Source organism: Mustela nivalis, assembly GCF_964662115.1.
Source record: "Mustela nivalis genome assembly, chromosome: 9".
NCBI lineage: Eukaryota > Metazoa > Chordata > Mammalia > Carnivora > Mustelidae > Mustela > Mustela nivalis.
This window is the reverse complement of record NC_139028.1, coordinates 104,164,991-104,181,220: the sequence shown is the minus strand read 5'-3', so window position 1 is coordinate 104,181,220 and position 16,230 is coordinate 104,164,991. Positions and strand designations below refer to the sequence as shown.

At 36.4% G+C, this 16,230-nt stretch overlaps 1 pseudogene across 1 annotated transcript; it reads right to left on the bottom strand.

Annotated features, from left to right (window-relative positions):
• Nucleotides 1-8,445: 8,445 nt before the first annotated feature.
• Nucleotides 8,446-9,374, bottom strand: LOC309872920 (olfactory receptor 4C46-like; annotated as a pseudogene). The gene has a single exon. The product of its transcript is annotated as an olfactory receptor 4C46-like (transcript).
• Nucleotides 9,375-16,230: the final 6,856 nt, after the last annotated feature.

The following is a 16,230-nucleotide window of genomic DNA, read 5'->3' as shown; positions in this document are numbered from 1 at the left end:
TCAGGAAGAAACACCTTCCTGGGGCCTGAATTCCCTACAAAGGGATAAAGAGAGACACCTATTATCCCTGAAAGGATTGTAGTCAGATTTCATAGTACAAAAACAGTGACTAACTGTAGAGCATGCTCTGGGCACTCTTTGCATCAACATTTGTTTCAATTCTTTCTTACTTTCTCTACAATGCATTCCGTCTCCTCAGATACCTCATACTTGTGACCTGTAAACACCCATAGCACAACCTGGGATGAGTAAATTTAACTGAAAAAACACTGGGCTATAAACATGACATTGGGATTTTCCTGGTTCCCACTCTCCATGACTTTGCTAAGTCATGTCAGTGTCCCATGCTTCTGAGCTGTCCTCTGTGTCTGTGAGCTTACAAATTGTTAACTCTCACATGTATTTTGTAAAGTATGAGCTATTCCCTCTTCAAGGAAATTTACATTCGAACCCTCACATGTGGAAAGAAAGACATGGTCATAAGTATCAATCATAAGCAGATGATTTAAAATGGAAGATGCACAAGCCATTGGTGACATGTTTTCCCTGGAACTACCATAACATATATAGTGTTCCTGTGTTTCTTCACTGTGCCTACTACAGTGTCAGACAAAATGTCTACAGTGTCTGGTCCCTGTTAGGTAATGAATAAATGCTTGGTGAATTACCACATTCCTGTATCTCCACGGGTAAGAATGCACTCACTTCCCCATCCCATAAACATAGATATCCAAGCTCTCTTGTCCTCCCACTCTCTTCTTACTCTTTACTTTATGACACATAAATAGACTTCTGAAGAAAAAAGTTGTATTCTAGCTTAATAGTTTCTGACAAAATTTATAAAGTGAGTATGAAAATACAACTTGCTTCTAAGAAAGAATATGTTCCCGGGTCATTTTACTTTCAAGATTATTACAGTGTTTGTTAGTTAATATTTTTTATTCTTCAACATGCTGTTCCACATACAATTTAACATTCAGTAAATGGGCAGCTTCAGTAGAACAGGATAAAAACTCCTAGATGGGTGTTCATTACATGATGCTCTATCAAGCAAAGGAAACCCTTATTTAAAAGTTTTGAAAATAGAAATTTAATCAGAGAACAGAAAGAAATGTTCTGTTAGGTAAGATAGATCACATACCATCTATATACATACATATATACAAACGCACACACAAATACGTAATATCTACTATTTACTGTAAGTGTCCATTAAATGTTCACTCATTCAACAAACATTTATTGGCACTTCCATGTATATAAATGTATGTTTGTCCAGAGAAGGTCATAAAAAGTGTCCCAGTTTAAATGCCTTTGGTAATCCCTCCCCAACACGTTATCACCAAACGGCAGCAGAGCTATCATTCATGAGATCCCTCCACTCCTTTACATATCTTCTATGTGCCTTCTCATGGCTTCTTTTCCCATCCTCCCATAACGTCCATCAACCATCATTCTTGGTTGCAGGATATTGCAATACTAATACAATGAGGAAATTTAAAGATGTATAGTTCCCAAAGAAAACAGAGGAGAAAATGTAAATATAATGAAATGTATTTTTTAAGAAAATATTTCCTTTCCTTGCAAAGATAAGTGGACAAAGAAGATTATTTTTTAATTATCCAAAATGAAAATTTTACTCATGTGTGAAAACCAAGTGCAGAAGCTTCATTGCATTCCCTTATTCTGAGGTGCACTCTCTCAACAGATCATAAAATAGTATAGTGGACATAAACTCAGAAAAATACAGTTAATGAGAGATTTAGAAATAGCTGTGAAGAAATAGAAATTATATGGTCCTTTTTGTTTCAACATATTCTTTCTAAGAATGAAACCCAAAGAAAAATACTTTTAAAAGAGAAAAATCATTATGTAGAAATCTGTTCAACAAAATTATTATGTGCCGTGGAAAACTAGAAACTGCATATGATGTCCAACATTAGAGAAGCAGATAAGTAAAATATAGTGCACCTCTTTGAATAATGTGTTGTTTATAAGAAAGATGTTTTTAAAAATTGTACAATGCCTAAGGAAAAGTATTAAGTGTAAAAATAGGTGGGCAAAAGTTTGGAACAAATTTGAAAATATAACCTGATTCTAATTAATTGAAATATATAAAAATGTATATATTAGTAAGAAAAAAGACCCCAAAAATGTTTTCACTTCTAAATTGGTGGGATGTACTTGTTTCTATTGTGATGCCTGACCTCCTGAAGAGATTTAACACTCAGTTCCATGGAATGTGAGACATGATTATATGATATGTTAGATGCATTTAAACCTGAGATCCTATAATTATATAAATTTCTGGGGAAAAAATTATCTCACCTACAGACTTGTTTAGCACAGCTTCATGGCCAGGATCCCCGGCAGCTGTTAGTTCACCAAGAAATAAGTTAGGTTGTAAGATTGAAAATACTAACTCACCCAGCTCGGTAAGTGTCTTTGTTGATTTATAAACGGCACTTTTCTCTTGAGCCTCACAGGCACGACTACATACCCTGTTTGTAGGTGCATTCTGCGAAGTTTATTAGCTGTGGCTAATTGGACCTCAGGGATATGTCACCGTTACTACTCGATCTTACCAACAACGCAATTATTTCATGAAACTTAACTGAACATGAGAGAAGTTTTATAGTATTCATCTTTAATTTTTAATTCTTTTCCTTTAGTCTGTATGAAAACAAAACTCCATAACAAGAGCAAAAAACAAACTCAACCACTTATGAATTTATATGCTTGATAAAGATGAGTTTAATAAAGAGACTTTATATTTGGTATTGTATAAATTAAACACTTAGGAGGATAAGAATCTTACCTTTTAAATTTTCATTATAATATTTTGTGTTTTTTGACTGATCTATCATTCCTGGTAATAATTTTTAAATATTATTTAAAGATATAAATTAAGTGATATTTATGAACCCCATTATAATACTGACACTTCAAACCAGCTAAAGCTTACTTCTTCAAAGCAGTTGTTACTTGGGCCAATTCTGAAATTAGATTAACATAATAATGAAAATAATTCCATTCTATGAATCAAGTCACAGATGATAAAATGCATTTATTTCAGCCACTTAAACTTAATCTCTGATATACCTATGAAAGGGAAGAGAAATATGCATCTGAATTCACAGTTCATAACAAGGAATTATAAGACAGGAACTGAGAATGCTATTCACCAAGGCAAAAGAAAAAGCCGGGCCTCTCAATCTTCGCTCAGGATCCTAATTCCTAAATTATTGTTTTACAACTAAAGTGTCATTACACGTTTATGCTGTCATCAACTGTGATTTATAATACAATTATATACTAAGAGAAATAAATATTAATTTTTAGAATGATTTTTAAACAAATTTAATTCAATTCAATTCAGAAATATTCCTATATAGAACCACATTCACCCTTGTTCAAATATGTTTCCTTTATTAAAAGAAAAAGAAATTGTAAATAAATCTGGATTGGCTCAAGAGAAGGTGGTCACTGTGAGCAACACGTATCATGAGGAGAACAGTTTACAATAACTGAGACCAACTAAACCCAGGTTCATTAGACACTTGAGTATTACAATGCTATGATAATATTTGTGATGGCAGACGCCAAAGAAAGCTTGAATGAGGATGGAAACTTAAAAGCTGTACAGAATACACATTTTACTGAAGTATCATCTGTGAAAATGTCTTGAACTTGTCTTTCAGCTCTTGAATGAAAGCCAGAGCCAGATCAGAGAATTAGCATGTATTTAAGCAGACATCATACTCAACATCAGGAAAGATTGCAATCCATTCACATTGTCCATTAAGTGGTCATCCAGCCTCAACTTAGCTACAGTGGTCGTTAATTGCATTAGAACCTCTACATCTGTCTAGTCTACCCCCCTCAATGATGAAAGTAGCATAAAATGAAGGTCAATCTAAATCACTGAGACTTGGCAATGAAGATAATTATTCAAAAGATAAGTTACTGGAGCTATCCCAAGAAAGTCTATTTCCAGAATATAAATCCAAAGACAGACTGGTTGGTAACCCTTGAGAAATAGCATCACAGAGCTTCAACCTAGAAGGGTAAACCAGAATGAAAAAGAAATTAAATATAGATCACATCATAGCTGGTCAGAAACTAGATGAGGTATGATGTGATGTTTGATGGGTTTGGGGACTAGTTTCATAAAAATCAGATACCTGCCAAAGTGTTCTTTTTGTGGGCAGCTTTATACATTTCAGTAGGGAGAAGGACATGTTCTCAAAGAGCAGGACTCATACTGTCTTAGACCAATCCACAGACCCTTTCAGCCCAGAAGGACATCTAAGTTGTTTATGAGTAATGGAAAAATTACATGAGATGAGATGTGTTCTCATAACCTTTCCAATTTTACTTCTTCTAACTGAAGTAGAAGCAAAATAACAGCATTTATAATAATAAAAATATTGGCATTAGAAGAATCACAGAACTTGGAAACAGCTTCTGAATTACCTAAGTAAACTACTGGTAGAAATAGGGAGAGCTGTTTTGTGTCACAGAAAAGGATGATGGCATAGTGAGAAATAATATCATGTCTCCTCATCCTGAAGATAAGGTTTTTGCTCTACATTTTCTTAACCATAATATGCTTGTTAAATATTTTCACATCATGCAATCAACTGATGTTCTTAATAAAACATGTGGTATCCATGTGAGGTAGGAGCCTGGACCTTTCTGTCAAATAAAAAAATTACTGGGGCACCAGGGTGGCTCAGTTTTTTGAAGTTCCAACTCTTGATTTGTGCTCAGGTCATGATCTTAGCATCATTAGACTGAGTCCAGCATTGGGCTCCGTGCTCAGTGTGGAGTGTCCTTGAGATTCTCTTTCTGCCTCTGCCCCTCCCCGTGCTCACACTTTCTATCTCAGTTCTAAAATAAATAAATAAAATCTTCTTTAAGAAAAGAAGAAGCTATTAGCACATTTATGACATGCATATACATTTGAATTTAGGTACAGACTTTTTTTTAACAGACTTTATTTTTATTTATTTTTTTAATTAATTTTTTATTTTTTATAAACATATATTTTTATCCCTAGGGGTACAGGTCTGTGAATCACCAGGTTTACACACTTCACAGCACTCACCCAAGCACATACCCTCCCCAATGTCCATAATCCCACCCCCTTCTCCCAAACCCCCTCCCTCCAGCAACCCTCAGTTTGTTTTGTGAGATTAAGAGTCACTTATGGTTTGTCTCCCTCCCAATCCCAGATTCTTTCATTTATTCTTCTCCTACCCACTTAAGCCCCCATGTTGCATCACCACTTCCTCATATCAGGGAGATCATATGATAGTTGTCTTTCTCTGCTTGACTTATTTCGCTAAGCATGATACGCTCTAGTTCCATCCATGTTGTCGCAAATGGCAAGATTTCATTTCTTTTGATGGCTGCATAGTATTCCATTGTGTATATATACCACATCTTCTTGATCCATTCATCTGTTGATGGACATCTAGGTTCTTTCCATAGTTTGGCTATTGTGGACATTGCTGCTATAAACATTCGGGTGCATGTGCCCCTTTGGATCACTACGTTTGTATCTTTAGGGTAAATACCCAGTAGTGCAATTGCTGGGTCATAGGGCAGTTCTATTTTCAACATTTTGAGGAACCTCCATGCTGTTTTCCAGAGTGGCTGCACCAGCTTGCATTCCCACCAACAGTGTAGGAGGGTTCCCCTTTCTCCGCATCCTCGCCAGCATCTGTCATTTCCTGACTTGTTGATTTTAGCCATTCTGACTGGTGTGAGGTGATATCACATTGTGGTTTTGATTTGTATTTCTCTGATGCCGAGTGATATGGAGCACTTTTTCATGTGTCTGTTGGCCATCTGGATGTCTTCTTTGCAGAAAAGTCTGCTCATGTCCTCTGCCCATTTCTTTTTTTTTTTTTTTTTAACTTTTTATTTTTTATAAACATATATTTTTATCCCCAGGGGTACAGGTCTGTGAATCACCAGGTTTACACACTTCACAGCACTCACCAAAGCACATACCCTCCCCAATGTCCATAATCCCACCCCCTTCTCCCAAACCCCCTCCCCCCAGCAACCCTCAGTTTGTTTTGTGAGATTAAGAGTCACTTATGGTTTGTCTCCCTCCCAATCCCATCTTGTTTCATTTATTCTTCTCCTACCCACTTAAGCCTCCATGTGGCATCACCACTTCCTCATATCAGGGAGATCATATGATAGTTGTCTTTCTCTGCTTGACTTATTTCGCTAAGCATGATACGCTCTAGTTCCATCCATGTTGTCGCAAATGGCAAGATTTCATTTCTTTTGATGGCTGCATAGTATTCCATTGTGTATATATACCACATCTTCTTGATCCATTCATCTGTTGATGGACATCTAGGTTCTTTCCATAGTTTGGCTATTGTGGACATTGCTGCTATAAACATTTGGGTGCACGTGCCCCTTTGGATCACTACATTTGTATCTTTAGGGTAAATACCCAATAGTGCAATTGCTGGGTCATAGGGCAGTTCTATTTTCAACATTCTGAGGAACCTCCATGCTGTTTTCCAGAGTGGCTGCACCAGCTTGCATTCCCACCAACAGTGTAGGAGGGTTCCCCTTTCTCCACATCCTCGCCAGCATCTGTCATTTCCTGACTTGTTGATTTTAGCCATTCTGACTGGTGTGAGGTGATATCTCATTGTGGTTTTGATTTGTATTTCCCTGATGCCGAGTGATATGGAGCACTTTTTCATGTGTCTGTTGGCCATCTGGATGTCTTCTTTGCAGAAATGTCTGTTCATGTCCTCTGCCCATTTCTTGATTGGATTATTTGTTCTTTGGGTGTTGAGTTTGCTAAGTTCTTTATAGATTCTGGACACTAGTCCTTTATCTGATATGTCATTTGCAAATATCTTCTCCATTCTGTCAGTTGTCTTTTGATTTTGTTAACTGTTTCCTTTGCTGTGCAAAAGCTTTTGATCTTGATGAAATCCCAATAGTTCATTTTTTCCCTTGCTTCCCTTGCCTTTTGCGTTGTTCCTAGGAAGATGTTGCTGCGGCAGAGGTCGAAGAGGTTGCTGCCTGTGTTCTCCTCAAGGATTTTGATGGATTCCTTTCGCACATTGAGTTTGCTAAGTTCTTTATAGATTCTGGACACTAGTCCTTTATCTGATATGTCGTTTTTAAAAAGAGCCAACAAAATCATATAAGTTGTTTTGCTAAAAAATAGTTTTTTCCTTCAAGTGTAATGATTCTTTTTTTTTCCGTATCCCTTATAAATGACCTCCTAAAGCAGTTTCCAGAGACGATTCCAGTCTCAAGAAACTAAAAGTAAAGCCAGCTTTTTAGTAGTAAAAGTTTCTAAAATATATTCTATTGTATGTTTTGAGAAACACTTGCATTTGATTTTACTAATAATTATTACTCTGATAAAGTGTCATAACCTATAGCATATACTAAAAATTATTTTTATAGTACAAATCATAATCTAATACTGGTCCAAGCCCCCTATATAGTGAAAAGATCAAAGGATGGGGAGTAAGAATATTTGGGCTCAAGGTTGACTGATATGTTCTAGAATCTACTTATTTAAACCTTCTGATTTTCCACTTTTTTCTGTAAAGTAAAAACAATAGAAATTCAATTTTATAAGGGGTGACCATGTGAAAACGCTTAAACATTTTCACGTCATTTTAAATACCATTAATTTTTATGATTCCTGACAACTTTTACTCAACAGAACAGGAAACCCCAAAATAACTTTTAACATTAGGTATATCAACTGTGGGCCAAAAGTGTCTTGGCAAGTATCCTCTTTCTAAATTATACTCCACACTGTCCCATATGCCAGTAGGCAGAACAGCTTTCTTTTTTTTTTTTTTTTTTTTTTTTTTTTAAAGATTTTATTTAGTTATATGACCGGCAGAGATCACAAGTGGGCAGAGAGGCAGGCAGAGAGAGGAGAGGAAGCAGGCTCCCCGCGGAGCAGAGAGCCCGATGTGGGGCTCGATCCTGGAACACTGAGATCATGACCTGAGCCGAAGGCAGAGGCCTCAACCCACTGAGCCACCCAGGCGCCCCCAGAACAGCTTTCTGAGTACCAACTGCTTATATACACAAGCTATTATACAACTCTGTAGCTAGAGGGAATGTTTTAAGTTTGTTATAAAACAAGAACGGTTCTGATGAATTACTGCTTGTCTTCTCCCTAATAGTCTTTGAAATGGTTGAGAGATCATCAGATTTGGATTTAGAAAAAAGCAGATCCACACACTAGCTCTGACATTGGGCTACTTATTCAGTGTTTTTGAATTTCCTTTTCCTTCATCTGTAAAACAGCAATAATCATAATAATACCTACCTTGCAGAGGGGTTGTCTCACATGGGAGGTATGGAAAGTGTTTTAAAGTACTATAAAAAATGTAAAGATCAGGGTAGAAATAAAATCTTTGTATTGGGTCACTTATCATCTGTAATTGCATTCTTGTTTAATAACATTCTAATGGCATTTTTTACCTCTGTATTCCTGACTGTGTAGATGACAGGTTTAACATGGGAGTAACAAGAGTATAGAATACGGCTATGGCTTTATCCATGGGAAAAGTAGCTACTGGTCGCAGATACATAAAAATACAGGGCACGAAGAACAGGATACTACTTGATGTGGGAGCCACAGGTAGAGAGGGCCTTTTTCCTCCCTGCAGAGCTGTAAGTCTTCAAGGAGCACAGGATGACCACATAGGATACCAGTAACATCACAAAGGTGATCACAGAGATTACTCCACCATTGACAGCCACCAAGAGACCAACAAGGAAAGTGTCAGTGCAGGCAAGTTGTATCAGGGGGAAAATGTCACACATGAAGTGATCCATGATATTGGGACCACAGAATGGGAGCCAGAAAGTAACCAGAATCTATCCGATGGAGTGGAGAAAACCTACTGCCCAACACAGACCTACGAGGAGGCAGTATGTGTGGTGGTTCATGATGGACACATAGTGCAGAGGTCTACAGATGGCCACATAGTGGTCATATGCCATGACCACAAGGAGGACAATCTCTGAAGTTCCTAAGAAATGTTATATAAAGAGCTGTGTCATGCAGCCACTGAAGGAAACAGATTTTGAATCAAAGAGCAGATCGCTAGCATTTTAGGGATGATGGCAGAGGAATAGCATGCATCTATCAAAGACAAGAAGGCCAGGAAGAAATACATTGGGGAGTCCAAAGCCTGACTGCCAATGATAGTAACCACAATGAGTAGGTTGCCTGTTACAGTGACAGTGTAGGTGATAAGTAACACCAGAAATAGAATTCTCTGCATTGGACGATCCTGGGTAAGTCCCATTAGAATGAATTCGGTCACATTCATCCTGTCTTCTTTCATTTCAATCCTGATGATAGATTCTGGAGTGCAGAATTAACCTGAAAAGACAAGATCTCCAATTTCAAATGATGAGAACTTTATATTTTGGATTTTTAGACAAGACCAAAACATTTTTAGTAGTATAAGCTATTTTTTCAGGGTGTACCAAGAAAAGAAACATCCTTTTTCTATTTTATAAAAAAAGTGAATTTTTGAACTAACTCAGCTTCTTACAAGGTTCATCAGCTGATGAACCATCACTGAGGCTGTGCTAGAGGACATCCAGATACAGGGAACTAACTCACCATATAATTAGCCTGATTGTTTCTCAGCTAATAAGAAATGTTAAGAACTGTTCATTAAATATTTTTTAAAAAACTATTTGTACAATTGTTGATTAATATACAGGTTAAGTGCAATTCACCTTTTTTTTTTCTCTCATTTAAAAACCCTTCAAGTAAGTGGCAGAGTAGATCTGTACCTGTCTTGTTCACCTCTTTATCCCCAGCACTTGGTTCAGTCAGTGTCTGACCCATAGTGGTATTCAACAAGTGTTATGTAAATAAATCAGTTGGAAGACTCCTTACTTATTTTTCCTGTGTTTTCTTTTTTCCTCCTAACTCCCCAAATCAAAGTGTTTACTCTCTTACATGGGAGAAAAAGTGGAATACACAGTTGGAACAGGTACTAGATGTATTCTTTCTACCGCTTCAGATCTGTTCTCAATGTATACACCCTGGGAGGCTGCTTTCCCTGGTCCCCTTTTACCAGATTTCTCTTACTTCTTACCAACAGGTGGTACCAGCTGAATGTAAGGCAGGTGGGAAGAAAAGGATTTCGGGGTATTTACTGTCCTGGTTCCCTCCTTTATCACTTACTGGCAACCAGTGAGTGATAAATGAGACAGAACACTTGGAACACTGGTTTCCTGTAATCACTCTCTCCCCTTGCTCTCTCAGGTCTAACTGTGATAATGGCTTTATCACCCCTTACTGGTTTCCCATAGTCCCACCTACACCCTGGTAAGTAAACATAATTAAGCTCTTCCAAATCTCTCATTTTAAGTATGCTGTTTCAGGGCGCCAATGGATGCAGAAAATTTGTGTTGTTTCCTTTGTAAAGAAAGAAAGAGTTTTCCTTTTATATAAATTTATTTTATTTATAAAACATCTGTACTTCTTTTGATGTACAGAAACTAAGTAAGGTTTACTTTTGTCAGAAAAAAATATTGTGTAAGAAAGAAATGTAACCTAAAGATTACTGGACATTTTCAGTTGAAGTCTACGTGTTATCTATGACACTCTCTTTGGGATTATATGATTCTATCGGATTTATGCCTTTTGATATCTCGAGCTATTCAACAACTCCTTAAATTTATAAAACTGATAATAATGCTAACAACTCTGGTCCAAAGAAATGCAAAGGCTACTGGGTGGGATGTTGATTGATTTCCCTGGTCATTACAGATCAAGCCAGTTTTGCATTTATTTGTAAATTATTTACACATCCCTGACTGAATAATGTAAGGGTGCTATTTTGGAATTTCCTTTAGGCTGAGTATAATCATACCAGTTTCCTCATTAATGAATGAACTAAATAAAACCTTTGGTATGTGTTCATTTTATATTTCTTTGAGAGTCATGGTTTCACGTTTTTAAAAATTATCTTGCCTTTGGATAAGAGAAGAGCAACCATTATATTTAGGAGAGATAAAAAGACTTCTAGAGAAGAGACATAAAGAGAGAAAAGAGTAAAAATTACTCTTAAGTTTTTTGGACAACTTCACCTAAAGACAGTGCTGTCATGTATGGAGACCATTTCGTGTCTAGATGTGACCACTAACACAGCCAACATCTGCCTAAGTGTTTACAAGTGCCAGACATATTTACTCTTTACATCAACACTGAAGTCAGACCCTGCTATCATCCTTATGTAACAGATGAAATAATGAAGACTTACAAAAGGTAAGGAAGCTGTTCAGTGTAATTCAGTAGGTTGTGACCCTGGCCTTACACTGGAATAAACAGCAAAGATAATTCTATAATTTGCATTTAACTTCTGGAACTCTTCACGATTTACTGGAAAATGAAGATACTTGGCTCAAAGGATATCTGTCAGAACAGAAGGGTGACTAGTTCTGTAATTGCACAAAGTAGGTACAAAGGTTGACATTTGACCATGGCTATTATATAGTATTCTTTCTATGAAATTCACTGTGCAGTGAATTGCTTAAAAAAATGAGAATATGTATCTATCATTTATCTTCATGGTTCTTAACTATGTAGCATGAATCTTCTTCTCTGCTTTACCAAAGTGGCTGCTTGTAAATGACTTTACACATAGACACACTGACTCCATACACATTAGATTTATTAATCAGTCTTGACATTAAATAGACAAAGACAGTTTTTGTTATAAGATTACAGTTTGAAAATGAGTGCCAAATATAATATTCCAACAAAAAGAAATAAATTTCCTGCAAGTGTTGTCATTCTCTGATACTCTCCCCTTCAAAGTCATTTTTTTCCCTTTTTTGCTCAGCACCCTCCCTCCCCCACAAAAATGATCTCTACTTGTTCACTGCTCTCCATGCTGTTTTCATGTCTCCAGATTTTGTTTCCCTAGAGTCATCTTTTAACCTACAGAGATGAATATTCAGCTAATAAATAATATTCCCCCCTTTAGAGTCCAAGAGAGTACTGCTTCAGTCCCTTCTGAAAAAGGACTAGTGAGAGTAATCTAGCAGAAGAATAGCTACCAAGAAGACTGGGGAATGGGAAGACAACTAATCTGTGTCTATCAACACTGCAGGTGATAATGTGGAAGCTAGGAAGGCTATTCTGGGAGACTCTAACCAGCCCCCTTTTTTAGCCTCCAGGGTGAAAAATGAAGATCTATTAACAGGTATTATCACTATAGATGAGATAAGTTAAAGAAGGATTTTTTTTTTTTTCTGTGTAAGTCTGTGTAAGCCAGAGAGAATCCAGTCCTTAAAAAAACCCAATGCTTTATCTCTTGCAAACAGGGTTGTTTGGGTCTCTGGCTTACCCCTGCAATTATAAAATCTAAACATTATGGGGAATTAATAGAGAAGCTATCAAATAAGATATAGCTGTGGTAATGTCACAAGATAAAATCCACTTGTTGCACTTATAAAATCATTCCTTTATTTCTCAAAATCCATTACTCATTCATTCATCCTTTGATTCATTGCCTAGTGCCCAGAGTTTCACTGATTCACATGTTAATTCAGTAACCATTTATTACACCTTCAATATGTGTAAGTGGCAGGAAGGCTGTCTCCAGGGGGGGAATGCAAAGACAGGAGCCTGATTTGAAAAAGCTCCTCCTCTACCAGAGGTACAATCAACATTCTAATAAAAAAGAGAGAAAATGTTAAGTGTGTCAGAGGCATGCACTTCAAAATATGCAGAGGCCAAATACCAAATGTGAATGAATGGAAGATGAAGCATGGATCATGTCTTTGAGACTAGAACACTGAGTTAGACATTTCAACATTTTGTACTGAAGATTAAGTGAATGCCTAAAGTAGAAAATAGAATTCGAAACCCCTAATCTTGAAAGAACTGCTTCAGTGTCTTATCACTTCAGGAAGGAAGGGAGTACTATTTGTTGTGTAAAAAGATTAAAAATTTGAAAGCAATGGTTCCGGTCATTTCCTATATTTTATCAAAGAGGAGCATCTTAACTCTTGGAAAGAAATCCTTTGCTTCGATTGCTTTCAATTATCAGAAGCCACATCTTCAACCAATAGCCATGATGTTTTCACCAGCCTCTCTTATAGAGTAACACATATGGAACAACCAAGAGTACCTCTCCCAGCAGTTTTCTCCTTCATTAAGAATCAAAGGGCATAGGAGTCGAGGAAGGAAAGGTCTACTACACCATCAAGGAATAAAAGCTAAAAATCATTTCAGTGCATCTAAATAAAGCACTCCTTTTTGCCTTCAGGAATGGAAGAAATACATCTCCAAATCTTTCAACTCAAAGAAATATGCTGTTACCTTATTGTTAAATGTTAGAATTTCTTGGGAAAGTATAGGTACAAGTATTTAAAATTATGTGTGAAAAAATGCAGAAAGTAAATAGAGCAAACCAGTATTATTTTTATAGGTTTATTGTAATGCTGAAACTATAACATTTTTACTTTTTTAACCTATCTGTAATTTATATTTTTCTATAATATTATAATTTTAGAGAATATACCTTTTAAAGAAATTTTATTACCATTTCAAATGTCCCAATAGCTCTTTCTCATCTCTCTTCTTATTTCTTTTGGTGTCAGAAATATTAAAGTTCTGAGATGATTAAGGACTAAGGAAAGTAAGTTTACTCTCCTCTTAAGAGATGGGAATTATTTGGTAATTATAAAGTTCTGTGTGAAGGTTAGCCATTTTATTATAAGTAATAATCAAAAATTAGTATTGACTGTTTATATATGCTAGACATCATGCAAAATGTAAATTATCTCCTTTAATATTGTTTAGAAAGAGTTATATGTGGTTGAAAGGTTTCTCCTTCTATTATACAGATAGGAAAACTGAAACATGAAGAAGGAAAGCCTTGTATCCCAGGACATATAGTTAGAAACAGACCTAAAGGTATAATTCAAGTCTGTCTGGCCTCAAGTCCTGATCTTGACCTTGGCCCCACATTACTTCCTATAGGAACACTCACCAAGGCACATAGCAGGATCCTTAGTTAACATTAGTTAACATCCATCTTTCAACAAAGGCTTTAAGAAGACTGATTCTCATTCTAAGTTGTGGAGATATTAACCACGAAACTCAAGAAACACTTGGGAATTTGAAATGCATCAACTTCTTCCTCTCAGAACTTCCCGTATTTTCTCTCTGGAGAATTTACTTTTTTCCCTCTGGAGAATTTAGAATCACTATTAATTATTTACTTTGTCAAGTCAGTTAATAACATATTACTCTCCCTGTCCACTTCTAATTTGCCCTAAATTCACCAGCAAGAGGTAGTATCATATATCAAGCAGTTACTATTTACAGCCCTTTCATAGTTAATTCAGTATAACCCTAGAAGATGAATGCATTATTTCCAACTCATAGATAGAAAAACTGAGGCTTAGAATGATTTATTTCACTTTTCCGGGATAGTGTAACTAGTAAGCGATAGAACCAAAAGTCAATTTCTATTGTTTCAGTTCCACAATGTTATCTACCTAATTTAAAAAATCTCCAAAATAAAAAATCCCTGAAAAGTGTTGTAACATATTTGACTATAAAAAGAATAATAGGGCCCTGGATGGCTCAGTGGGTTAAAGCCTCTGCCTTCGGCTCAGATCATGGTCTCAGGGTCCTGGAATCGAGCCCCAAATCAGGCTCTCTGCTCAGCGGGGAACCTGCTTCCCTTCCTCTCTCTACCTGCCTCCTTGCCTGCTTATGATCTCTGTCTGTCAAATGAATAAATAAAATCTTTTAAAAAAAGAAGAAGAAGAAGAAGAAGAATACTAATCTTGGATTTCATATCATATTATGAGAGTTTTCTGAAAATTCAAGTACATGGAAGCCAGAACTTGATGAATCAATCAATAATTTAAGGCAATGGAAATTGAATGAGTTACTGAAGAGTACCTAATTCACTTTTTAAAAAATTTTTCATATGAAGAATCTGAGACAAATTAAGAATACAAATTTAGGTTTCTTAAATCCTAACTTATTTTTCTTGCATGGAATAGCTGATATTATCACTTTTAGCAGAGTAATCCAAACAAAAAACATTGTTTTGCTTGCCTAATTGGTCTATATAATTACTTCAGTGAGCCTCCTTGTTTTCCAAGGGAGACCTGTCTAAGGAAATGAGGATGTTGAGAGATCATAACCAAATACATCCTTTTGACTCTACAGGATTTTTCTCATACAAAGGCAAATCACAAAATGTAAATATTAATGATATCATATTTTATTTTAAGCTTCCATTTTCCATACAGATTGAGCCTGTCTCTCCATTTTGTTCCCAAACCAAACAAGTAAATTAAGTGGGAAAGTGGTAGGACTCACTCTCTGCATCTATCAAATCTCTTTTGCAGCCAAAAATATGGTACTACTTTTTGCTTAATATTTCAGAATGAAAGATTAGTTTTAAATACTTCTATTGAGTTCTTCCTTCATTCCATGAAACTATACTCCAGTGACCAGGGACCCAAAACAGAAATGTATTCCTGTAGAACACATGGAAGTCTAACAATGTATGTGGAACTGCCCCATTATGATAGCTTTTGCTCCTTCTTTCACCTTTGGTCTGCTTTCAGACTACTGGACCACAGAAATGAGCACTAGTTTGCAACATATTTCCAGTCATCGCCAGAAATGTTTGACTATTTCTCTTTCCAGAGCACAGTTACCCTGGCAAAATGATCTCAGATGCCTTAGAAAAAGGTAAAGAGGAAGATATACATCCCTATTTGTGGTGCTATCACAGACTATTCGAGGATACCTATTGATTCCTTCATTCAAAAAATTTAAGCTTTAAGTATTATTCACATATGGTGATTTGATGAGGAGTCATGACCTTTATAACTGAATTGTGGTGATTCAACTCAGGCCTTTATTCACCAAATCTAAATTATTGATCATCATCATCAAAGTCTGCTTGGGCTGACATAACAAAATACTACAGAGAGGGAGGATTAAACAGACATTGATTTTTCCCACAGTCTTGGAGGCTGGAAGTCCAAGATCAAGGTAGCAACAGGGCTAGTTTCTGATGAGGCCTCTTTTCCCAGCTTGTAGACTGTCCATCTCTTCTCACACTGTCCTCACATGGCCTCTCCTCTGTGCACACATTTCAGAAAGAGAACTCTCTCGTCCCTTCCTCTCCTTACAAGGAC